General features: G+C 46.4%; 1 protein-coding gene across 1 annotated transcript in view; it reads right to left on the bottom strand.

Moving 5' to 3' along the window:
- PLXNA4 (plexin A4) overlaps positions 1–26,949 on the bottom strand; it is a 488,098-nt gene that overhangs the window by 273,298 nt on the left and 187,851 nt on the right. The window lies entirely within an intron of this gene.

Here is a 26,949-nt window from a genome sequence, read left to right as displayed (position 1 = left end):
TAAATATGCAGCATATGTCCACCATATCACATCTGGTCTAGTTTTAAATGGGATCTGTTTTTCCCAAATATCAAAGACATTGGTTGTGCTCATGACAGGAATTCAGGCAGATTTGCTGATGATGTAGAAAATGAGGTACAGCCTTCGCAGACCAATGATGACTGTTAGAAAGGTGACAAAGAACCTGGGGAGTAGCTGTGCTCTAGGTTCGTTATCTGTAGGGCATATATGAAATGCAAGCACAATTCATTGAACCTTGTCGTGCAAAGAACTGAGGTTGTGTTCAACACCATTGATATAACTTTGTATGACAAATCCAGCACCAGCCACAGAAGGGACCCCAGACATGAAGGTGCTTCTCCCTTCTGGGTATGATTCTCTTCCATTCTACTTGGCCTCCCCATAACCTCAGGAGGGGGCAAGGGGCTACTCTGTCCATCAGGCTGACAGGAGTGGCAGCGAAATTTCATGCCTGCCATTGCCCCTCCAGCTCGAGGGCAGTAAAACATAAAGAGCTGATGTTGATGTGTTCTCTCCTGCCCACTGAGGAGTGCCTTTGCTCTGCCTGCACGGCCAAAGCTGACATCCCTTCCCCACCATTGTTCAGGTCTGGCATGAGAGTCGGACTTACAGCCCTCCCTTTTTTTCTCAGGCTTGTTTACAAGAACCAAGGGTGTGGGAAATCCTGCTGCAGCTCACCTGGACAGGGCCTGACAAGGCAGCTTTGTCATGTTGTCCTGAAAAGCTAGGCCTGGCTGAGCATCACACTGATGGCAGGAAGACTGCAGACAGAAAGAAGCTAAGATTTTCCTGGGGCTGCAGGATTTAAATGCTGAGAATGAGAAAGACTCTTTCAGAGGAAGGTACCACAAGTTGATAAGCAAGAGACCTTTGTCCTCCTGGCTGGAAACACCTCCACCCCTTCTCTCCACCGGGATGTAGCCTCACCACATTTGAGCATTTGAGTTTTCACAGAATCACAGAATCACAGAATAACCAGGTTGGAAGAGACCCACCGGATCATCGAGTCCAACCGTTCCCATCAAACACTAAACCATATCCCTCAGCACCTCATCCACCCGTGCCTTAAACACCTCCAGGGAAGGTGAATCAACCACCTCCCTGGGCAGCCTGTTCCAGTGCCCAATGACCCTTTCTGTAAAGAATTTTTTCCTAACGTCTAGCCTAAACCTCCCCTGGTGGAGCTTGAGGCCATTCCCTCTTGTCCTGTCCCCTGTTCCTCATTGACTGCACTCCCTCTCTCTCCAATCATATAGCAAAGCCAGAGGACCACAGTAACTGTAATCCACGTGGCTCCTGGTCTCATGTCCCACCAGGAGCTGGTCACTCCCAGCTCCAATCTTGGCTTCTTTCTTGGCTAGGGGCTGGTCACTGATTTGTCAGTCAGTTCCGACAGTTGTACAACTGAGCAGCATCAAGCAGAAAAGCTGATGATAAATCTGTTTGGCTCTGTGATGTCTTTATAATAAAGGGAACCAGGCTAGCAAACTTCAACAGCTCAGACCCAGTCCCAGAGGTGGCCTTCACACCTTGCTCTCACCTGCTCTGTTCTCCTCACACCTATGTATCTTGCAGGACGTTCTGAACTTTCAGCTCCAAGTCTGTCTTTCCGCTCAGCACCTTCCTGTCTCTTTTCCTGTTTCATTCCTTCCCCTCGCCGTCGTGGGAAGGACATATAAAGAGGTCTTTCCCAGCTTGTTCCAGCCATACAGATGACTGTGCCTCTTGACAGGCCAAGAGAAGGGTTGACAGCAGAGAAGATGCCAACACATTCATTTAGAGCAGGAGACCCAACCCACATCATTTCCATTGTGGGTGTACGGGACAAAGTGCGAAACCCTATAACTAACAGCCCTCAAACCTCCAGGCATGGGGGATGCCTGAGCCTTGGGGCTTCCTTCTGGAGGGACTGGCCAAGCCCTCATCAACATGACAGTGATGGGAGCCGAGTCCTTTCCCATATGAGGCAATAGGAGCTGTCCCATGAGCATCCAGCACTCCTCCACGTGTTAATAAGCAGCTTTGTTCTGCATCATCTCACTATATAATAGCAGCAGGAGTTTATACAGCCACAAATTAATAACGCAGGAGAGCAATCAGCACAGAATGAGATACGTCCTAATGTGCTCACTGGAAGCTGACAGGAAAACGAATGCTGGGGACGTTCTGCTTGTCGTGGCCTCTCAACCCTGCCAGCTGGGCTGTGCTGCCACCACTAACAAGTTGCTTCCCCCTGCCAAGGATAGCAGAGCCACTGGCACACTACCCTGTTTCAGACACAGAGGCCACTCTGCTCTTGGCTGCCTCAGGAACCCAAGTCAGGAAGGATGTTTTTGTACTTGTCATTTCTCAAGGAGGGAGAAACATCTCTCCCAGCTGCTTCGGCTGAAATCCAGTCTTTATGTAATCAAATGTGACCTCTAGCTGTCTGTGCTTAAGGCTGCCATCACTGCATATCATTCATATGCTTAGGACTAAGTCATCCATCTCTTCAACTATAAATACCTTATAATCATCCCAACGGACCTGCAAAAATTCATAGATGAAGATGCCTGGAGAAAAGGGTGGTTCAGCTGTAAGTATCACTTCACTCTTGAAAAGCAACTGCCTCTTAGCATGGAATGCATAGCAGGTTCTCAGAAGCTACTGATAACTCTGACCAAAAGAAACCCCACAGAAATCACCAAAAGCACGGAGAGCTACTTCTCTGCAATCTGAAACCACTATAATGCCTTAATCATAGAATGATTTGGACTGGAAGGGACATTAAAGTCCATCCACTTCCAACCCCTCTGTCATGGGCAGGAACACCTTCCACTGGATCAGATTGCCTCATCCAAACTGGCTTTGAATACCTCTAGGGATGGGTATAAGCAGTTTTGCAGAAACTATGTCTGGGACAGCTCTGCATGTCCATCCCACTTTCCTCCCTGCTTTGCACAGTGGGAGTGGTGCAAGAGTGGAAAAAACCATCCATGCTATTTCAGACAACACCAGCTACTCCTGCCTGGCTCTGCAACAGAGAGCAGAACAGACAGAGCCCTCAAAATAGCAGTTTTCTGCAAGAAACCCAAACTGCTGACTCTTATTTACTCCTGTTACACAGTGTGATGCTAATTCGACAATTAATGCTCAGGCTGATAATGGCTGGTCCCACCTCCTCCAAAGCATGCACCTGCTCCCCCTCCCACTTTTGCACTCCCTGGGAATCCACAATGAGGTGAGACCACAGCAGCTGCATTGTGCAGCAGCTCTCCTTTCACAGCCTCGTGTATTTGGGACAGAAATCCTCAAGTTCGGGTGAGGTGTGCATTGATACAAGTGCAGTCGCCTCATCCGTAGCGTGTGACAGCAGCTTTATCAATTCAGTTCATTCATAGACATCGCTCTCAGGCGCCAGACACCTCTGCTAACTAGGATCAACTGGCACATCTTGCCTTGAAAGTAATTGCCTCCTCCTCCTCCTCCTCCCACATCTGCTGGGGGAGCTTTTGAGGACCATGTGGGAGGGGAAGTGCCTCTCAAGCAAGGAATCTCTGAGCATCCTCCGCCTGCACAGAGGGAGAGGCGCCGCGTGCAAGTCATCACCCTCAGCCACCATCCCAACAGGAGGCTGATTTATTTGTTGGGTGGTTTGCTGGCGGTCTGGGGTTTTTTTTGTTTTGTTGGAGGGGAGGAGAGATTGCAGTGTGATATACAAGTCACGTTTCCAATTTGCTGTGCAGTAGCAAAGTACCAGAGGATTGCAGCTACCCGTCAGGCAGCGCAAACCCGCAGGCCAGTCAAGGGGTGGTTTAGACATCAACAAAAGTGCAAGGACCCTTCTTCCAAGGGTGCAACACACCTTTCAAGGGTGTGGATGGACAGAGAGACTGGGCTTTTGGCTCATAACAGTGCCTTACACCACAGCATAGCCCAATCCACCTCCTTGGGATACAGGATCCTGTGGAATCCTGGGGCACTAGGATGGTATTGGAGTGGGTGGTAAAGGAAAGACTGGTTCTTGATGTGGTTGAGATTCCAGCAAAACTGACCTTGCAGACTACAGCCTTCCCTCACAGTGCTCCAACACCATCCCAGTCTTGGGGAAACCCTGAGCGGGACCAGAGAGCTGTGACAAAGATGGAACTCAGACAGGACACCGTGTTCTCCCTGGGCTTCCAGTTGCAGAGCCACTGGTTGTGGGAACTGCAGGCTGCTATCCCGGTGGAAGGACAGGTAAGATTTCCCTGCCAGCAGGGATTTCCCCACAGCAGGAGGAAACCACTGACAGTAAAGAAAAATTAAGCTCCATTGATACAGGACGAAACTCCTTTCAGAGAGGAGGAACAGCTCTGTGCTGTTCCCTAAAAGCCCTCTCCTCAACCTGTTGCAGTTTTAGTACATCCTGCAGGCCCTTGGCTGAGCTTCCCACTACCCTGTCAGCCCCTTCCTGGAAGCCTGTTTAAGGATCAAAGGCCCTGGTAATGAAGGAAACCAGGAAAGTCTTGTTCTGAGGAAATCATCTTATGTTCTCCATGACTTCCTACCAGTTCAACCTCTGCCTCTTTGCCTGCAGCTTAATTAGCTTCATTAGCAGTACGGAAGAGAATGCTAATGGCTTTATTTTCTTGTGATTGATAGTTATTTGCCTCCCTGGGTGTTTGCAGGTTGGGATATAGCAGCAGGAGCTGCTTCTGGCCTCGTTCAAATGAGCAGCTCTGCCTAGGAGTGCTCCAAGGGTTTGCCCTGAGCAGCCTGATCTCTGGTCTAGGAGTAAAGGCAGTAGGTCCTGCAATCCAAGGACAAGCCGGGAAGGCAGTGAATGGATCTGCAGCCAGGGAAGGTGGTGAATACCTGCTTGTGGCTATCACCACACCTGGCTTACCCACACCTGGGAGAGAACCATGGAGAATATGGATTGAAAAGCTGCTTCTCATCCTCCACTTTCATACTCTGATAAGAGTCCACAGCAGTCACAATGCTGCAGCGCTGGATAATATGCAACAGAAAAGCTGCAGCAGTGTGACTGCAGGGCACACAACATTAATGTTCCAGTCAGGTCCCTGCGGCTCCACTGGGGTTTTTTTCAGTTAACTGGCAAAATAAGGAAAACACACAAGAGGCTGCCCTGGGAAAACAAGGCTTATTCCAAGCCTAGACCAAGAGACTCACCACTATGTGCAGTCACAGGCCAAAGCACAGGAGACCTTGTGCTTATACATACATACAAACTCCTGCATACAAATGCACAAGACTGAATGCATTCCTCTGATGCTCAGGGGTACAGAATTACACCTCTTGTCCATGGCCACTTGCACATTAGGAATGGCAATAGCATATACTGCACACACAACTGCATGGAGCATCCTGCTTCTTCTAACAGCTAGTGTGCAGAGGAGGGCATAGAACACTAGAAACTTAGAATCATAAAATCATAGGATAGTTTGGGATGGAAGGGACCTTAAAGCCCATCCAGTTCCAACCCCCCTGACGAGGGCAGGGACACGTCCCACTAAATCAGGCTGCCCAAGGCACCATCCAACCTGACCTTGAACACCTCCAGGGACTGGGTATTCACAAAGGCAACCTGTTCCAGTGCCTCGCCACTCTCATAGTGAAGAAATTTTTCTTTATATCTAGTCTAAATCTGCCCCTCTCCAGTTTATACCCATTGCCCCTCGTCCTATCACTACAAGCCTATATAAACAGTCTAAACTGTTCCTTCCCAGCTTTCTTGTGGCCCCCTTCAGGTACTGGAAGGTCACAATAAGGTCTCCTCAGAGCCTTGTCCTCGTATGGGAGGTGCTCCAGCCCTCTGATCATTTTGTAGCCTCCTCTGCACATATTCCAACAGCTCCATCTCCTTCTTATGTTGAGTCTTCCAGAGCTGGACACTCCGTAGTGTGCACTCCATGCATACAGTGTGTTTTCATAGACTCCCTCCAAACATTGGCATGTGTAATTACATCCAATGTGATTTACAGATGTGTGAGTATAGAAATATGTCAAGTTTTATCTCTGTCCAGCTACCTCTGTCCATTGCAGAAAACAAGTATATTACCTGCCTTGCCCAGTGAAACCCAAGTCAGCGCTAGCCACACAGGCCAAGAACGGACCATGTCTGCTTCAGCCTGTCCATGCACAGAAACAGCCTAAAATATGTCCAAAGGTCTTGATTGTACATATGACTCTCCAGGCCTTCACACCCACAGTGGTTTCCCCTCTATCATGGTGAGCTGTGCATCACCTTGGTGGTACAGTGTGAAATCAGCTGCTTCTCTAAGGGGCTATGCTTTCCCTTCACCTCCTGTTGATGCTATCATAGCACATCCTAATCCTCACCTCCTTGTTGTAGGTGTGCATCAGTGCAAAAGAGCCTTTTGCACCTGGTTTCTTTCCAAGTACTCCTCATCTGATCCAGATACGGATGGGGTTCATAACACATATAAAGCAAGTCAGTAAGCATTCATTCCCTGGAAGTTACCATCCAATGCATGTTACCTGGATAGAGATCTCTCCATATCACAGAATCAAGGTAGTTCAGGTTGGAGGCACCTCTGGAGACCATCTAGTCCAACTCCTTTCCTACAGAAGGGTCAACTAGACTAGGTTGACTAGGACATTGTGCAGTCAGGTTTGAATATCTCAAAGTGCAAAAACTCCATAAACACTCTGGGCAACTTATTCCAGCGTTCAACCACCCTTACAGCAAAAAAGTTTTATAGTAAAAAAGCTTTTCTGCAGTTAGCAAGGTCTGGACACAGGGGTCAGATGGGGTGACATCGAGGTGACGATCTAATCAAGAGAAGCCAGACCAAGTGTAAATGCACTGGTAAGTTCCCAAATGAGACGGCACTGACTGAAATCACAATTAAATTCAAACACAGCTACAGCTGGGAAATTATAAATGTTAAAACTACTTATTCCATACAAGCTTGGAGTGAAGGCTGTTAAATGTCTTCCAGCATGACAATACTTGAAAACACCAAGAGCAACAAGGGAAATGGCCCAGCCACACAGAGTGGACAAACCTTGGCAAGAGAGGAGAAATAAGTGCTTTTTGTTTGGATGCTTTCTTTTATTCCACGCAGTTAACATGATGAAACACCTTTTAGCACCTAGTGCAGATGCAGTTTAACACCTCCAAGGTGGTATTAGCAGGTCACAGTACACCCCAGGAGGGAGCAGTCTGTGGGAACATAAGCGTGTGCACATGTGCCTCTCTTCAAAGAAAGTGCCAGAGAGGGCTCTGGTGGCAAATGAAATCTCCATTTAAGAGGAAATTCATGGCATATATTTCACACCATCTTAATACTTCTTTTTTTCCGTGCCATCCTCAGGACTGGCGCTGGGGACCGTAAGATGTATCTCTACACTAGCACCCCTCAGTTGTCCCCATGTGCTGCATATCAGGTCACACTGCAGCACACGTGAGCTGAATCCCTATTAGGCAAAACCTAAATAGAAGATGGGAACACACTGTATAGGCTCCAACCAACAGCAAGCGTTGGTCATCCTTCACTCAGGGCCACTGATCTGCAGCCACAGTAAAATTCCTGTAAAATATAGGGTGGACCTATAGGTAGAGGTGGAGGCAGAAAAGCAGCTGTTGGGGTCTGCATCTTCTCTCCTGCTACCCTGCCCCTTGCCAAGGGGCACGTCTGTCCCTTGATTGTGCATCTGTGCATGCATCTCTCACACAAGTCCTGGTCCCTCCTTACCATGTGGCCTAAGACGTGCATCTCGCACACCTCCTTGCTCCAGACTGGAGAAATCTGCTCCAACGGTCTTTAAAGTTCGATGCGGCGCAGCATTTATTACCATTAAGAGGACCCTCCACAGTGAAAGAAATAAGGACTGGGGCTGTGCTTGTGCCTTGTGGGATTGAGCACTACGTTGCCAGCCCTCCTGCCTCATAAATCCCCACAGGGGGATGTTGCTGGTTTTGGTTTTTGAGGGCAGACACTCTGTGGGATCTGTGCTGCATGGAGGCACAGGAGCACTGCTATGTTGTCAAGCAATAAATCAGACTGGGACCTACAAATCCTAGCTCTAGAGTATAAAAACTAGAGTATAAAACAAGCCACAGACACTTCTATTGTCACTGAATGACATAACATAGCTTCCTCTTATGCTTAACTAAATTCTTGCTACCTAACAAGGGTGACTGTCTCAACTCTGCTTACTGAGGATGGTTCTTGGTAACCCTTGAAGCAGGTCTGGGCTTAATCTTGAGATACCTCAGATTGGCTGGGGCTGAAGCCACAGTGACAAATATATTAGAAATGAAACAACTGGTCACTCCGCAGCCAGAGATGGTATTTAGCATCCTAACACAGAGAAAACCTGCAAGCTGCTTGCAGCAGTACACACCATCCTGGCTCCAGAAGCATTGATAGAGGAAACCCGGCAGCCAGAGGCAATGCCAAGAAACATACTCCAGCCTTCCAGCTCTCTTGCATGGCCGACAGCCCAGAAGATGCTTCAGACCCTCTCTGGAAGCTGGCTGAGGAGTCAGTAAAGCACAGATGAAACTTTGACAGTCTGCCACCTCCCTTCATTTTGCGCAAAATGCTCCTGCGGGCTGCTGACAGGTCTGGTGATACACAGCATGAACTCGGTGTTGAGCGAGCAGCTCGGCCCCTGTGTCAGCAATCTGGCTGAGATCATAGAATCATAGAACAACCAGGTTGGAAGAGACCCACTGGATCATCGAGTCCAACCATTCCTATCAAACACTAAACCATGCCCCTCAGCACCTCATCCACCCGTGCCTTAAACACCTCCAGGGAAGGTGACACAACCACCTCCCTGGGCAGCCTGTTCCAGTGCCCAGTGACCCTTTCTGTGAAAAATTTTTTCCTAATGTCCAGCCTAAGGTGCTCTATAGATCAGCTCTGTGGCTGCAGAAGGGACCCATGGGGCAACCTCCACCAACATCGGGAAATGATAGAAGGCTGCACCCCGGGACTGCTGTGTGCCACAATCCATGGATAAACACATAACGATGCTGGTATCCAGATTGAACCCTGCTCTTGGCAATGTCAATGAACTCAGGGCTGTTCATTGGATCCATCATAATTATTATGCTTCAGGGGAATTTTGCTCACCTTTAAGAGCCTCAAGACAAAACAGGCTGGGTGCTGTCCCAACACCAAACTAGAAGGTAGCACCTCTGCCCAAGAGCCTCCAGCTGAGCCCAGCTGCCCTGCCAGGTAGGGTAGCACTGCCCACTCCTAACTTAGAACAAGGTGAAACCCAGCACATCCATTATTTGCTTTAAGCATCTCTTGATGCTCTTGGCTCGCCCTCCTTTGCAACTGACACAACCACTGAGCATACAAGGTTTTGCAATGAGTTAAGCTTCCCATAGCAGCAGAGGTGGTCTCATGGCACTGTCCACCTACTTTGCCTGGAGGGGCTTTCTCTAAAGCTTTCATGATTTGTTAACTACCCACATGATCCAGCAGACCATGTCTGTCCTCTGCAGTGGTCTCTGCTTAGTAGCTTTGCCGTCTGAGTGCATTCCACACAATTTTAGTTTCCATATGTCAGGCCACTGCTTAAAACGTCTGCAAGCATTTAAGAGAGCGGTGCACAGCACTTGGCTTTCAGATCTGAAAGTGGCACTGATCGTAAATGCAGGGTTGTCAACGTGATGTGGGCAACATCTGCTAATCCAGCCTTTCACCCAGCCATTCTCCAAAGTGCTCTTCCAACTGCATAATAAAGTGTGTTGAAGGACAAACAGGATTTTTTATGTTTTTAGCCTGTCTCGATGTACCAATGCTTTGATCCTGGCTGCTGGGTCATATTAAAATAAAACCAGAAAGCGGACGACATGAAGGTCAGGCTTTACTTCTAACTACTCACAGAACATATTGGCATATGGTAAAGAAGCAGAAAACGTGTATATGCTAGAGTTTTTGTGTTTTCATGCTTGCAAAATTTTAGTAATATTAAAAGCATTAAATGTGGCTTGTTAACTGCTATGTCCTGCAGCCATATAGTGGTATTGCTTGGGTTTTTTTGTTTTAGTTTACCCACAGGCCTTCACAACAAGCTCAGAGAACCAACTGTTGCTGAGCGAACTTTTGAACCTCTGTGAAAGCAAAATGTGTTAAAATGCTAGAAAAGGAGAAAACAAATGGATGATGTTTTGTGACATCCACAGTCTGGGAAGCATCAGTTCTTTGGACTTCCCAAGGAGAAAAAAGGGATAACTGCAGCATTTTCTGTTTTAAACATTACAAGCCCAGTAATAGATCAAGGCATCAAGGCTAACCAAAAGCCTCCAATAATCTGTTGTTTAAGAAAGCAATAAAACTGAGTCAATTTAATGCAACCAACTAAAGAAATGATGCCAGAGCCACTCTTGTACAGAAAAGGACCAGTCACTAACAAGGGTAGGCAGATTAAAATCCCAGCATACAGCTAGAAATGCCCCCAGAACCCCAGCACCACGTTGAAGCTGCGCTTCTTGTCTGCAGCCTGAAGAAGCTTTTGTGCACCACTTTCAATAGACTTGAATAACTCCATCATTTGCCTATTTTCACTCTTAGGCTAAGAAGAAAAGCCCCACGCATCATCCTGGGGGTGGGGGGTGGGGTGAAGATGGGAGGCTGTCTGCTTCCCCACCTCTATGCTCCTCTTTGCAAATAAACCCATCCCCTCTGACTTTCCAACACCTGCTCCCAGTCTGCCTGGCACCCACATGGCACCAGCCCCCCAGCTTTGCGTGCAGCCCCGGCATCCTGCCAGCTCCCACCAGTATCGGCATGCTCGCCGCTCCAGTTTGCCATGTCGCTGATGAGGCTTAGCATGCCTGAAGAGGGCAAGGAGGGGGGATACTTCAGCATTTGACTACTCACAGATTTGTTCTTTGATTGTGATATTCTCCAAGCCAGATTTTGGAAGAAAACTATTTCCTTCCTGCTCCCCCCAAGACTGAGAAGGAGGATGAGCACCTTACCCTTCAAAGTATCTGCATAGCTCCTATCCTGTTCATAAATACATGTTTGATCCTGCAAGGTGCTGCTTGCTTTCATCTCCCACTGAATTCAATGCAGGCTTGCCGGCTTGCAAGAAGGGGGGTCCCAGATGGGAAAACAATTTGACAGATGCTTGCAAAGGATTAAGAGTTTCCAGTCGCTCAGAGTGGTGCCTGCGCTGACGGAGACACGATCAGAGGGAGAAAGTGTATTCAAACTAAACTGAAAAACTACCTCCAGTAAGTGGATTATATGAGCGTTATCATCCAACATGAGCCTCCCTTTGCCTCCTCTCCTGGCAGGGATGGTAGGCAATATTACAATAAGCTGTGCACCTGGTGCAGCAGCAGCTCTGCAATGAGATTAATGAACCTGCTGACTGGCAAGGAAAACTTGGGGGAACAATTTGCCATGCTGCTTCTTTCAATTCCCCCTGCTATGGGCAGGGGGGGTGGAAAATAGGTCTTAATTCAAGAGGAATTTAAGGACATGCATCGGCATTTCCCATGCAAAGCAGGAGAAGCTGGAAAGGCTGGGAACTTGCTCAGAAGCACTTAACTCCAGTGTTTAACTTCTCTCCCTTGATCAAGTGTAGTGAGGAGTGTGTCTGTGCACATGCACATACATAAATGCCGTGGTCGTTCCCAGGCTCAAAAGTCCTGGTTGCAAGCCAAGCAAAATGCCTCTTGTTGCTCTTAATTTCTGTCATGGTTAATCCATGCCATTTGTTTCCTCTACTTTTCTTATGGAATTGAAAGATTTGTGAAGGAAAAAGGGTCATATAAAACAAAACAATTTGTTTAACCTGAAACAAAACATCTTTTTTCTCCCCCTTTGCAATGGTTCCTATTATTATCATCACAACCAATGTCACTATCGTGCCAATATTATTCAGTATTATAACAGTTGGTTGCTTGATTTAGGTAAATTTTGAAGATAAGCTTGGTTTGTAGAGGAATAATTCAATTCAGAAATTGAATTTCAAAACCATAAACACAAAGCATTTTTGAAATTCCAACCCACATCTTGCTTGCAGATTGCTTTCATTGAGAAAAATTGCCCTGAGTTTGGTACAAGTTTTTCAGTTAGGATCACCCTGCATTTTTTTTGTGACTAAAAAATGAGGAAAAAGCAGTTTCAGCAGTGCTTTCATGCTCTGAGAAATGAAAAGGGATCCCCCGAACCACTTTGCAGTGGGTTGTGCAGAGCATCGCCCTTCCCATCAAGTTGGATTTACAGAGCATTGCTGCACAGCTGATCTTTACAGGAACCTGGGAGGTGCCCAGGGTTTCTGGGTGGATGCAGCCAGACCAATATGCCCCACGGTAGTTCTGCTTCTTCACAAAGAAGAATCCCCAGTGGGTTTATATGGAGGAAAAAAAAAAAGGATGAGACCATGCTTGAAAAGCCCAAACCTCAAATGCCACCATGATAACGATAATGTTTTCAGGTACGAAAATGAAAATATATACCCAGAAACCCAGCTGCATCATAGTCCTAACCTGAAGGCATCTCTCTTAATTCATGGCAGCAAATTCACATGTGCAGCAATTGTAACAGCTCGTGCTGTTACCCACCGGCTGACACACAGTGAGAGAAGAGCTGGTGGTTCAGAAGGTGGCACTATTTTCATTGAGCCATCACCATCTGGGCTGTTGGAAACACTTATTTTTGGATCTATTGTGGCTACCCATGTAGTATCTAAGCCCTGACCAGGTAAATCAGTCACACAGAAAGAGCAAGGTCTCTAGTGGATATTCTGCTTCCTGAGGTTTGTTTTGGGCAGTGATGCCTGCTCAAGGTGGGATGAGCTATGAAGGGCAATCCATGTTTAGTTTGGAGAATGAATGACACCGGGACTCTGCTATGTAATTAGAAGCATCTTGAGCAGATGCAAGTGAAGCTAATCAAACACTGCTTTGTAAGTGTTATCATCAGCCTCATAATTATTATTATTTCAATTCCCAGGTGGCAGCCCCAGTGGGGCTTCTCCTTCACACGAGGTGTCATACAAAGGCAAAGGAAAAATCACAGTCCTTATTCAAACCAGCTTATGGCTCTTCTAGTCTGCTTCATGCCTTGTAGTGTCACCACCACCTCCCCCAGGCCACTCTAGACGTGCCCTCCTGAGCCAGCTCATCCCTGTCTAGATAATCGCTCGCAGCGGGAAAGCGCCTGGGAATCCTTTCAAATAGCAAGACGACATTAAGGCAAGGTGTTAATAAAGCATCATTGGCTGCCTCGCCCACAGCCCTGTGTGGTGTGGCAGTGAAGATGGTTGTGATGTCAAAAGCAGATGGCTATGTCGTCAGGGGGGGGCAAGCTGCACAGCAGATGGGCACTTCAGATACAAAGATCCCTTTCATGCAAATTGCCCCCGATGATAATTTAAAAAAAAAATTACAGAGAGAGAGAACTGGAGAAAACATCTGATGTGTGAGCAGTATGGTCTCAAAATAGAATATTTTCCCTTCTTCCCGTGAAGCATCAGGAGGTTCTTAAGCTCCAAAGTATTCATTTAACTCCTTGAGGCTCTAGTCTTACATTTCTTTTTGCACCATGCTGCCCTAATATACAACACGCTCAAAACTCCTGTCCCTCTGAGTTTATTTCTAGAAAGCCAATCATTTTGCACCTGATAACACATAAAACTTAATATAGCATAGATTGTTTTTAAGTAACTTTCATCCCCCATGCCTCCAGTGGATTTACAGCCAACGTACATACAATGCTAGAAGCTAATCGATATGCACCAGTATGCCAGATCTATACTTCAAATGGGTACATCTGACATGGATCTGTTAGAGCGAGTCCAGAGGAGGCCACAGAGATGATCAGAGAGCTGGAGCACCTCCCATACGAGGACAAGCTGAGAAAGTTTTGCTTTTTCAGCCTAGAGAAGAGAAGGCTCTGGGGAGACTTTATAGCACCTTCCAGTGCTTAGAGGGGACTTACTGGAAAGCTGGGGAGGGGTTCTTTATCAGGGAGTGCAGGGATAAGTGGTAACTCTTTTAATCTGAAAGAGGGAAATTTAGATTGGATATGCAGAAGAAAGGTTTTCCTATGAGTGTAGAGAGGCACTGGCACAGGTTGCCCAGAAAAGCTGTGGCTGCCCCGTCCCTGAAGGTGTTCAAGGCCAGGCTGGATGAGGCTTTGAGCAACCTAATCCAGTGGAAAGTGTTCCTGCCCATGGCACAGGAGTTGGAGCTGGATAACCTTTAAAGTAAACTTATAGTAATGTTAAGTGAGGAGACAACTAAGCAGACATCTGAGAACATCAAGGTTGATATAAACTAGGAATTATAGAAAATCACTTAAACCTCTGAAGAAATGCACTCAATTCTGGGGTGAGACATGACAGCAACTGAAAGTTTATTCAGCATCACAAATTCTCACAGATGCTCCCAGGGTGCCTAAATAAGCTGTGAACACAGAGAAAATAAGTATGCAAACAAAGCTATGTCTTCAGAGTGAGTTTACTACCACTACATAAACACCATCAAAGATATGTCCGGGTCAAGAAGAACATGTATATTTAAACATCCATCAAGTAATTAACATGTGTTAAACACACTTTTATATGCCCAGTGAAGGGAAGATCTAAGCAGGCAATGCAAGATCCCTTTCTCCTGAACTACAGCAGGTCCCAAATTCTTGGTCCTTCTCCAGCCCGAGGATGCAAACAGGCAAGGCTTGGAAGAGCAGATTTTTAGGGATGGCAGAGGCACAAGAAGCTGATAAAACAGGGGAGCTGCCCTTTGGTAAGCACTGGCGGGTGGCCCTCCCTATGAGACTTAAACAGCCGTGCTCTCTTACGGTGTGAAAAAAGGAGCAGTTTGCATTCCTAGCCCTATCACCACTGATGCTTTTGGCTCCTTCATCCACATGCGTGCCTGGCCCCTGTCCCTTCACTCTTCCTCTCTGCTGTGTGCGATGTGCAGTTAGGGATGCTGCCATCCACCTCCTGCCCAGGGCATCGTGTCATATGCTGTGCTGAACTGGCTTCCCCTGGGACCTAGAAACTACCATCTGAATGGGATCTGGAGATAATGAACCCTCAGCAATGAGTAAATAAGTAGTGTCCTGCCCATATGCCCAGCTGCACCCAGGACCCTGGTGACAGCTCGCTGACAAGGGCAACAATGTTGTTTGATCCTTTGCCTGCAAGGTATGGTACTGCCCGGCTCAAAACAGTGGGGAGTCAAGGCTAGGAGCACCAGGGAGCAGCCAATATTCAGAGATATTTTTTTATTCCCCTGGATATGGAAAATGCTGCCCGCATGGCAGCCTGCACACCCACTTCTGCCAGCACCAAGCAGGATGAAAAGACAGGAGACTGAGAAGATACAGGAAGCGAAATGGATAAAAACGTTTTCTTTGGGTGATGCTGAGGTTTTGGATGCTTTGCTGGCTGAATCGCTTGAGCTCCTGAATGCAGAGGTAAGATCAGCCCTGGGTAAATCCCCAGTGGCAAAGAGCCTGGATGACACCAAATGTTACTGGCCTGAATCAGCAATCATTTCTTTCCCTGCTGGTTCTTTTGCTGCCTCTTCCCACTGCCATCTCTCTGCCAATGCAGCCAAATCTAAGCACGTGAGGTTATGGCCAGCAGTAGCGCAGGTGCATCCTACCCAGATGTTATCTATGATGGCTGGTCAAAGGGTTAATGTAAGTTCAGTTAAGCTTGTCACCCCGGATAAATTAACACACGGGCATATAAACACACACAGAGGCCCATCGATTGATTTAGAATGTCACACCAGCCTTCTCAAAGGGAGGGATGAAATCCCCTCCCAGCCCGTGCTGAGCAATTGACGTCTGCCACATCCATCCATGCTTTGGGCTGCAGTGGCATGGGTGGACATGTGGGATGAAAATTAAACCATCAGCCCTCTGTGGCTTTCAGTTTATAGTGGGTTATGTGCAGTTGGCCTGGAGCATGAACAGAGTGAGGCCAGCAGTGTCTGCAAACCCAGTGTCTGCACAACAACCCTACGCAGTGCTACAGACTAGGAGAAGTCTGGCTGGAAAGCTGCCTGGAGGAGAGGGACCTGGGGGTGTTGGTTGACAGCGACTGAACATGAGCCAGCAGTGGCCCAGGTGGCCAAGAAGGCCAAGGGCATCTTGGCTTGGATCAGAAACAGCGTGACCAGCAGGTCCAGGGAAGTTCTTCACCCTCTGGACTTGGCACTGGTGAGACCGCTCCTTGAATCCTAGGGTCAGTTCTGGACCCCTCACCACAAGAAGGATGTTGAGGCTCTGGAGCGAGTCCAGAGAAGAGCAACAAAGCTGGTGAGGGGGCTGGAGAACAGGCCTTATGAGGAACAGCTGAGAGAGCTGGGGGTGTTTAGCCTGGAGAAGAGGAGGCTGAGGGGAGACCTCATTGCTCTCTACAACTACCTGAAAGGAGGTGTTAGAGAGGAGGGTGATGGTCTCTTCTCCCAAGTGACAGGGGACAGGACAAGAGGGAATGGCCTCAAGCTCCGCCAGGGGTGGTTTAGGCTGAACATTAGGAAAAAATTTTTCACAGGAAGGGTCACTGGACACTGGCAGAGGCTTCCCAGGGAGGGGGTTGAGTCCCCTTCCCTGGAGGTGTTTAAGGGACAGGTGGACGAGGTGCTGAGGGACATGGTTTAGTGTTTGATAGGAATGGTTGGACTCGATGATCCAGTGGGTCTCTTCCAACCTGGTGAGTCTATGATTCTAAAAGGTACAACCTTCAGCTAGCTGGAGTAGGACAAAGCAATGGGTCAGTCAGCCTGGATGGACGTCCAGGGCACAGACCCTGTAGAGTCTCTGCACAACTATGCCTGACACCAGTCCAGCCAGCTCTCTGCTCCCATTCACTGTAGCTAATAACGTTTAGCAACAACAATCACACCTCAAATGTGAACATGCCTGAAGCCATCTCAAGGGCTGGCTACTCAAAAGAAAGCAATACTAGTAGGGACTAAATCTTGGAAGCTCAGATCACAGACACCAGCCGACTGGTGGCAGTTTGGACGATGGATTTTGGTGCAGGACATCATGTCTGCAGTAGCTAGACTAACAGTCTAGTTCATGGTTGAAAGCTCCTCAAAACTGAAGGATAGGAGATTCTGGGGCTCTGGCTTGACTCCATCATAAGTAATATTATTGTTACTTATGTCATAAGTCCTTTACCTCAAATTCAATCTTGTTCCAATAGGAGATTATGAAAAGCTTTGTGGCATAAATTTTTACTTTTCTACACTATTCCATGGTCCACATTTGTCTCTTTCTGAGATTTGACCATCCCTTTAACTACAAATGATCTTAACATAGAAAAATGAAATCATTCATTTTTCTTGGGAGAGACAACAGAGTTGTTGGTGGCTTGCTTTCACCCCACTGAGTTTTAGACATTTACTACAAGGCTGAGTTGGGAATAAAGTCATCTTAGACTTCCCATTCTGTTGACATCCCAGTCAACAGAAAAAAAAAAGACAGGCACCTTTCCAGAGCAATTCAGATATGAATTACCTTCTGGAGGTTGTAACCACCGAGTAATTGGTGCATTGACATAACTGGTTATTTTAAAAGCATTTCTAGCAGCTAGGCAAAGGTGAATAATTTCACCTTCGTGGGATCCAGCTGTACAGTCTCTTGTTCCTTCTAAAATGAGAAACTGTTTGTGGGCAGCTGTTCAATGCTGGTGTTGAGGGGGTCATGTTGTAAGTGGACTTAGAGAGGTCATCTACGCAGCCTTCCCCAGTATCCAAGTATCACTAATTAAAGAGCAGCAGGGCCATGCTAGCCAGCTTTCAAACTGCTGCCGCAACATTTTACCTAGAATATTAACAACGGCATCACGTTTAAAACAAAAATCCACTGAAATGCCCACTCAGCAGTCTCATGGCAAGGAGTGCAATGAGAGCATGTAAAGGCAGGGAGGGTAGAGCTATTCTTCTCACCATTCAAAGTTCCAGTCTCTCCAAAATTAACCCTAGAAGTGTGGAGCTGAAAATCACCTAAAAATTATGATCTTTTTCCCCTCCTCTTCACAATTATTTAACAACATGAATAGTGTTTAGGTTTTGTCTACTGCCATGCCCATCTCATGTCTGGCGTCACCTACTATATCTTATTAAAAACAATTTATCATCACTTATTTTAAGGATGCACCAGAGATGATTCATATAAAGGAAATTACATCTGCATGTCTACAAAAAGCTGCCCTTATAGAAATTAGATCCTCAGAGTTGCCTTTATCCAGATGCTAATGGATGTTTAGCATGTGAGAATCCGTATCTTCTGACTTTTGAACATAATAAGCTTTTGGTGAGCTTTTCATATAAGGGATATCAACTGGAAGTAATTCAGAGAAGTTATTCAGCAATTGCTTGGAACAACAAAAGAGCTTTAAACAGATTTACTGCCAGTTGACACTCTGCATGCCACATTCCCCTCTTCTCCAGGAGAACTCCTGATGTGTTGGCTGAACTGAGCTTGCCTACACCTCCACGATACATTCAGAGACGTAAAATAACTTTACTTACAACAGAGAAAACTAAACTAGCTGAACCATCAAACCAAAGTATCACCTCTGAAACAAAGAATCTGGTTTATTTATTAATGCATTTGTAGGGCTTTGTATCTCCATAGGCTACAGTTGTCGGAAGGAGAAATGCACACAGTGAAGTCTCCAAATCCAGCCAGGGAACCCAGCAACACTCATACAGGGACAAACACACTTGCAAGGTAATTTATTTCTTTCCCATCACTGTCATTGGGACATACACATATTATCCTCCAGGCTTGCTCCCCGCATCAGTCAGCACTCCAGCTGCCTCAGTGCAAGATTTAGATAGTTTTACACCCTGAGAGGGGTATCTTATTCCAGTGTCTGATTCCCTGGCAGCTTTGAAGTGTCGCACTGTACTGGCTACAGTAGTTTTGAGCAGGTGCAGCTTGACTATTGCTTTACAAGGATGCACTTTTTGCCTCTTTGCTCCGTGACTTGGTGCTTCAAATCTGAAGTGTTTGTGGGCTTCCTGCCAGGGTGTTGCTTTCAGACTGGATCCTGGTTTAACGGCCCTTGCTTTCCTGCCTCCTGCCAGCAAGTGCCATTTTCTCTTTTGAAAGCCTCTACTGCAGCAGGTGAAAGAGGGTATAGACTCAGCAAACTATGCATGAGAAAAAGCAGAGGGAAAAAAATAGTATCGGGGCCGCTTCCAGTCTCAGCACCTACTTTTTGTGTGAGTTAAGAGATCAGAGAAAATAAACCCAACAGAGTGGTTTCATTATCACAGGGGTAGAGGGTAAGGATGGAGAAAGATGAGAGCTTGGAGACCCCCTCCCTCACCTCCTGCAGGGCCTCTCCTCACCGGCCCCTCATCTGATCTGGAAAAACCCTCCTGGTTTAGAGCAGAAGAAAAAGATTTTGTAATGATGGTGTGGCGGAGCAAAGGACCTATATCAAGAGAAGGGAAAGAAGGAAGAAAAGAAAAAAAAAAACAGCATCAAAGAGAGGGGAGAAGAATAAAAGAGCTCCTTTGCTGATCCACAGCTGAGCTGGGCAAAGCTTATACAAGATAAATAACGCTGACATTACAAAGCTATGGTTAATTCATTTTTCTACTTGTCACTGCCTCGGATAATTGGCCTACAACAAATGTGGGGGAAGGAGGTTGGCTTTTTTGTCTTTTTTTTTCCCTTCCTGAGAGGTACAACTAGGATTAGACGGTGTGCTACACCACTGATAAAAATAAAAAGAATGATCCAAAACCCTCAAACTTTAATCCGGAGGGGTTGCTGGTGAATAACGCAAGTGTTGAAGGATGAAGCGAGACCTGGTTGTCTCTATGGTAACTAAACCATCACTAGAATGAGGACTGACCTGGAGCCTTCAAGCAAGTTTGGCTTTGTCCAAGCTACTGCGTGGAATGCACTGTTGCCTGTCCACTTTCCAGATTTAAAGGGAGATTTTCACAGTACTTTGGAGTTTATTCAGAAGTCTCCAGCTGCTGGATCCAAGTGATTAACTTGGAATGCTAATATTAGCTTATTTGTGTAAAAGGAAGCTCTAAGTCCTTGGGTGGGTGAGGGAAAGTCGGAAAATGTGACCTCACATACTTCAAAATGAGGAGGGCCAGTCTTTAAACAGCCACCCATTTTATATATATGCTACCAAACATAGAAAACACTGGCCTGGAGGTTTCAGAATAAAAGAAGAAATCAACATGAGGATGGAAATCAAGCACAAAGACAGAGAAACCATAAATCAAAAAAGAGTTCAGATTTAGAATAGTTTTAAAATCTGCTAATTTTTGTGTCTGATTCATGATGGTGGCAACCATCACTTTGCATATATCGCCAATGGCATCTTGGCTTGGATCAGAAACGGTGTGACCAGCAGGTCCAGGAAGGTTCTTCTCCCTCTGGACTCGGCACTGGTGAGACCGCTCCTCGAATCCTGTGTTCAGTTCTGGGCCCCTCACCACAAGAAGGATGTTGAGGCTCTGGAGCGAGTCCAGAGAAGAGCAACGAAGCTGGGGAAGGGGCTGGAGAACAGGCCTTACGAGGAACGGCTGAGAGAGCTGGGGGTGTTTAGCCTGGAGAAGAGGAGGCTGAGGGGAGACCTCATTGCTCTCTATAACTACCTGAAAGGAGGTTGTAGAGAGGAGACTGATGGCCTCTTCTCCCAAGTGACAGGGGACAGGACAAGAGGGAATGGCCTCAAGCTCCACCAGGGGAGTTTCAGGCTGGACATTAGGAAAAAATTTTTCACAGAAAGGGTCATTGGGCACTGGAACAGGCTGCCCAGGGAGGTGGTTGATTCACCTTCCCTGGAGGTGTTTAAGGCACGGGTGGGCGAGGTGCTGAGGGGCATGGTTTAGTGTTTGATAGGAATGGTTTTATTGGATGATCTGGTGGGTCTCTTCCAACCTGGTTATTCTATGATTCCATGATTCTATGATTCTCTCCTATCAATGAGAAAATTGTTTCCAAGTCACCAAGAAAGAAAAAGGCAACAACTTCTTTTCTCTCTAGTCATGACAAAATCTTATTTTCTTTAAAAGAAATAATCTAACAGTGAGATAACTATACCAGCAAATGTTATTTGCTAAGTACCTAATTTCCCTAATTTTATAAATGCCATGGGTCAGTTAAATACAGTCTGTGGGGAAACTGATTTTTATTAGGCAGAGCATTACACTTAAAATCTTGTTGAGGTTAAAGGGGCACACCATACGTATGAATTTAGGAACTTGTTACTCGCCTAATTAAATCCAAATCCCAATCTGATCCAAAGCCCCCTCAAATGTGTGAGTACTTTTACATTTACATTGCAATTAAATATTCACAGGCCCAAATGGCAAAAACACACAAAAGCAGGTGGTTCAAGCAATGTTTCCAGGCTGCTCAAGGTGATCAGATCACTAGTAAGTGTTAGCCTTAGCCCCGACTCTGCCTTACCAGCAAGGGTCTGTTACAAAATGACCCAGGAGGAGATGATAAAGCAGTGTGTGGTTTTATAGGCAATCTCCAGAGTAACCCCTTAGGTGTCATTGGCCATGGGCTCAGCTTGGGAAGCCTACCTGAAAAAATTGCCTCAGTCTAGAAAAGGCTGCCCTGGCTTCACAGGAAAGCAAACAACAGAAAGATTTTTTTATTATTATTTTCTTTTCCATTTCAAAATCCTCTAAGGGAAGGACTGGCTATAAATAAGAGTGGTGGCATGCAAGGAGAGCTGTAGGAAAAGAGGTATTTTGGGGCGAAGTTATGTGCCACACAGTGGTTGAGACAGGGTTCAGAGTGCAACCTCCCACAGTGGATTCAACTGGAACACCCATTTCTGGAAGGCATTGCTATCCACAGTCAGCAAATGAGATGTTTCCTCCTGAAATTAGTCTCCCCAAATGGGAAGACAATGGCCTTTTGGTGACATTGACTTCAATGTGTTTTTCTGATTCATATCATATTTGACTATGCCAGGTAACGGCCTCATTAATAGCATGATAAATCATAGAATCATAGAATTGTTGAGGTTGGAGAAGACCTCTAAGATCATCCAGTCCAGTCATCAACATGACACTACCATGCCTACTGAACCATGTCCCAAACTGCCCCATCTACACGGTTTTTGAACCCCTCCAGGGATGGTGATTCCACCACTACCCTGTGCACTTCCAATGCTTCATCACTCTTTCAGTAAAAAAAATTTTCCTAAGATCCAATCTAAACCTCTACTGGCACAACTTGAAGCCATTTTCTCTCATCCTATCAAATGGGAGAAGAGACCAACTCCCACCTCACTAAAACCTCCTTTCAGGTAGTCATAGAGAGCAATGAGATCTCTCTACAATCTCCTCATCTCCAGAATAAACAATCCAAGTTCTGTCATAAAACGTGTTCTGTAGACCCTTCACCGGCCTCGTTGTCCTTCTCTGGACACACTTCAGCAGCTCAATGTTTTTCTTGTACTGAGGGGTCCAAAACTGAACACATCATTCAAGGTACAATCTCAGTAGTGCTGAACACAGCAGCACAGGCAAAGGACCCACATGCACATTCATATGTTCATGAGCCGTGGTGCTACACAAAGCTTTAACTAGATGAGGATAAGAGTGCACTTTCCTAACGCGTGAGGCTCTCAGTGCCCTGCTTTGGAAATAAAAATATTATTTCCCCCTTGCTTCTCCCATACCTTTATCTTGCCTCTATAATCCAGAGCCATTTAAGGAACTTTAGAAACCTTTCAGGAAATTTGTAAAGCAATTTATTGGGACTAGTATTCTTGTCCTCTGTGAAACTAGATGACTGAGTCACCCTGGGCTTAAATGTGCCGAGCACAGAAGTATCCATAAAAACCTTTAAAAGAACTCCGAACAGCTTCACTATGCATAAAAAAAATCACAATTTTATATGCAGCATTTAGGTGCTTCCTGGACTAGAAATAAATATGATGTGCTAAAGCAGACCCAGTCCTTTGGATTAGAGAACTTTCATTTCTCCATCTCCTTGTGTCCCTAGATCTAAAGAAATTTTTAGGCCCAAGAAAATTTGGAAACCTGTCTATCCTGAGCTATGGGAAGGATTAGCACAGGAATTGAAACTGCAAACTTGCGGGCAGAGAGAGGAAGCATTATCTTTGGCAGATTAATTTCATTTTCATGTATTTGGCCACTGAGTATACGCAGGAGTCTGGGGTTTCAGAATGAATTCAGGAGGCTGGATGAGTAAGAAAGGGTCAGCTAGGCATTCAGTGGGCATGAACAGCAGTGCAATTAAATACCGTGTACTCCTTGAGACCTAGCTCGGCAATACCATCAACAGGGAAGGGCATTTGGCTTTGGGGTGAAGAAGATGCCCTTCACCAGCTCACAATTGCCTTGCATTAGCCCAGCCTCTTCTTTCCTTGCTGCCTGGCAGCTCTCCCTCCCCCCCCAACCTCAAATGCCCAATCTCAGGCGTCCATCCCCCACCCCTTTGCCTTCTGCCCCCATCCCCGAAGGATGGATGAGCTTTGCCAGAGCAATCTGGCCCTCGCTGGAGAAACTGCTCAAAGCCGGGAGCCAGAGCAAGCACGGCAATCGATTGGACACGGGACATTAGGGATCCGCGAGTGCGGCCAGGGCGAGAAAGTGGCAGCTTTGTGAAGCTGAGCACACGTGAGGATTACGGCATTAACAAAGCTCCCTTAACCGATCACTGCCTCTAGGTAGACAGGGGACTGGGCTGGGCTGGGGAGCAAGGGGGATAAAGAAGTGGCAGCATGAAGTCTCTTTGCCCCCCTTTACAGAAGAGCGGCAGGAATAAGAAGTCCTGGAGACACAAACTGTCACCTGGGACTGTAGAGCCATGGTGTCGCTCGTTAGGGCTCTGGGCCAAATTTCCTACCAATGTAAATCTGTTTGATGCCAAGAGAGTAACCCAGGGACGAATTGAACCCAGTGGGGAGGGTTTCTTGCCTTCGGTTTAGGCAAGAGAGTGGAGCTGTGCCAGCTGGGGAGTCAGACTGCATGATTTAAAAGGACTTAGGCACCCAAATCTATTAAGTACTCAAAAAAAAAAAAGTGCTCTCTCTGATTTTAATGTCAAATAAGACTTTTTTTTTTTTTCCTAAAGGCAGCTTTGAGGACCTCTGTTTACTATTGTTCTTAATCAAAAAATAATAGTAAAAACTTGCAAGCACAAAGGGCCTTTCAGATGTCTGCTGAGGCTTTTATGTCAATGCGTTTTAGTAAGTGCTATATCAAAATCACTCCACCCACTACAAAAATTCAGTCATTTCAGGACTACAGAGCACCAGCTGTTTAACAGTGTGCAATAAAGCTAAGCAGCAGTTCAGGACAGCGAGTAAAGGAGAGCAGCGTATGTGGCTGAGGCTGACAGCTTCCCTTAAGATCAGGACACTGCCTCATAGGAAGTGGGTTGAAAAAATAGTTTACCACAAAGAAGGATGTCCAAGCATTAGGGGCTGAGAGGAGACTTCAGTGCTCTTTACAACTACCTAAAAGGAGGTTGTGGAGAGGAGGGAGCTGGCCTCTTCTCCCAGGTGACAAGCGACAGGATGAGAGGGAATGGCCTCAAGCTCCACCAGGGGAGATTTAGGCTGGACATTAGGAAAAAATTTTTCACAGAAAGGGTCATTGGGCAGTGGAACAGGCTGCCCAGGGAGGGGGTTGATTCACCTTCCCTGGAGGTGTTTAAGGCACAGGTGGACGAGGTGCTGAGGGACATGGTTTAGTGTTTGATAGGAATGGTTGGAATCGATGATCCAGTGGGTCTCTTCCAACCTGGTTTTTCTATGATTCCATGAGTCTATGAAATACGTTCCTGCAACTACAGGATGAACTCATACCCTTCTCTTGGGCTTTGAGGGGATGCCTCTACTCAGCTGGTCCGCAAGACCCCATCTGCTGCCCATCATGAGCCTTGCTCATGGGCACGGGCAGTAGAACATCCTTCCCACATGGTCATGTGCTCTCTGCACAGCTCATGTCTTGAAAAAAATCAGATCCCCATCCAGACAAGCCCCTTCAAAGCATCCCCAGGCTGACCATTGCTTAATCTTTACATCCTGGGAAGACTGTACAAGGAAAGGAAGTCTCACCAAGCCTGTCAGGGTTCAAGGATTGTCTGGACAACCCTCATAGTCATATATGGTTTAGTTTCAGATAGTCCTGCAAGGAGCAGGGAGCTGGACTTGCTGATCTTTATGGTTCCTTCCAAGTTGAAATATTCGATGATTCAGTGAGGTGTTAATGCTGGAGGAGGAGGAGGCTGTGGTCTAACAAGCCTAAAGCACCTAGGGATTTATATAGTTATCCCAAAAATGGAATTGGAGAGAACAATTTCTGGGATAATTATGCAGTTATCTGAAAGACATATTTGGAAACATCCTAAATTTGTGGGAAACCTTGAAGATCTTCCAAGCAATGGGAAAGGGCACCATGGCTGCTCACTGAAATATCAATGCTGGAATAACAGGAGGGCACAGTGAAGTTCAGCAGTGGAAATCCTGAGAGAGAGTGGGGCCAGAGGAAGCACAAAGCTAAAGACATGGATAGAGAGGTGATGGCCACGGGGCAGAAATTTGTGATCAACACAAGGCTGCAGCTTTCAGGAACCATGAAGAGAATGGTGGAATGATCGAGACACAGAGAATGAGAGCAGGAAAATCAAGTTTTTGGTGTGTGGATAAACATGAAAAATGTCTCTGAAACTAAAAAAAAATCTTCAAAAAGGTGGCTTGTCTCTGTGACCATAGGAGAAGATCATATCCTGCACTGCAACTGAGTAAGGAAGGTCAGGAACAGAAAATCTGAAAGAGAAAGCAGGCACTTTGCAGGCTGGTGTTCATTGCTTTGCATTACAGATCCCAACCTGGATGTCTTTAGAGAGACTTCCCACTGCCAACAAATGAAGCAACTGGCAAGGCGGCAACCTGCTGAGGTAAGCCGTGCCCTGTCCATGCTTTGGAGAAAACCATTCCACTCCTAAAAAGGGAGCAAGCATGTGGAGCCCCGTTAAAAAATAAAAAAGGGCCAATTCCCTCGTATTAAGCCTGTTATTAGGCTCAGAATCAAATTAAACCACAGGGTTTTTCACTAGCAAAGTGCTATTTTAAGGCTTATTAGACTATATTAGGATTGGCATAAATTTCCACTGACATAATATAGGCCTTTAATTGGATTTAAGGGCGAGGAGGCTGCATTAAACTAAAATCAGTCCTTGCAGGGGGAAATTGGGTATTCTCCTCACAACTCCTCTGCTTTCCCTTGGCGTGAATCCCAAGCAGCCAAACGGGCTGGGTAACCCGTTCAAATCCAGATGAAATTGCTTATAGCCTCCTATATCAACCTGATAAGCAAGGTGGCTGCCAAAACAACACAGTCACTGCTGCTTGCTAGCCAAAGCCTCTCTGCCATGGCCAGAGCTCTTGTTCGCTCACAGCTTGGGCAAAATTGGCATTTTCTTGGACACAAGCTGCCTGCTAGACTTCATATAAATTATTTGCCCGTGAAAAGTCACAATAACAAAATCTCAAAGCCAAGACCTTGACTTAACCTCCAAAAAGCTGAGAGTACCAAAGCCACAGGCAATAATGAAAACATAACCCCGCTGCTCCTCGTGTGCTGGAAATGTGAGTCAGGAGTCACTCCTATGACCTGGGTTTTTTCACGCGTCGCCTGATTAGACACGGGAGGCTCACAGGAGCTTGGAGGTCAGGGGCTCTCTCAGCTCTCTTTGTGGCACAGCCATGTGGTACCTCTCATTTCTCCGAGAAATTGGGACCAGCTCTGAGACAGGAACAGACAGAGTTTTGCACTCGTGTCTTGAGATGCTGAAAAACATAACGGGGTTTATGCTCATCTGTCCCCAAGTCACAATCAGAGCCATTACAGGAACAGGTAATTTTGCTTTCTTGTATGTGTGTTTCTCCAGTTCTCCTCATGCCATGTGAGATACAGAAGCTGGAGAAGAGAAA

This window comes from Phaenicophaeus curvirostris, chromosome 1, assembly GCF_032191515.1.
Source record: "Phaenicophaeus curvirostris isolate KB17595 chromosome 1, BPBGC_Pcur_1.0, whole genome shotgun sequence".
Classification (NCBI taxonomy): Eukaryota; Metazoa; Chordata; class Aves; order Cuculiformes; family Cuculidae; genus Phaenicophaeus; species Phaenicophaeus curvirostris.
This window is presented reverse-complemented; position numbering and strand designations above follow the sequence as displayed.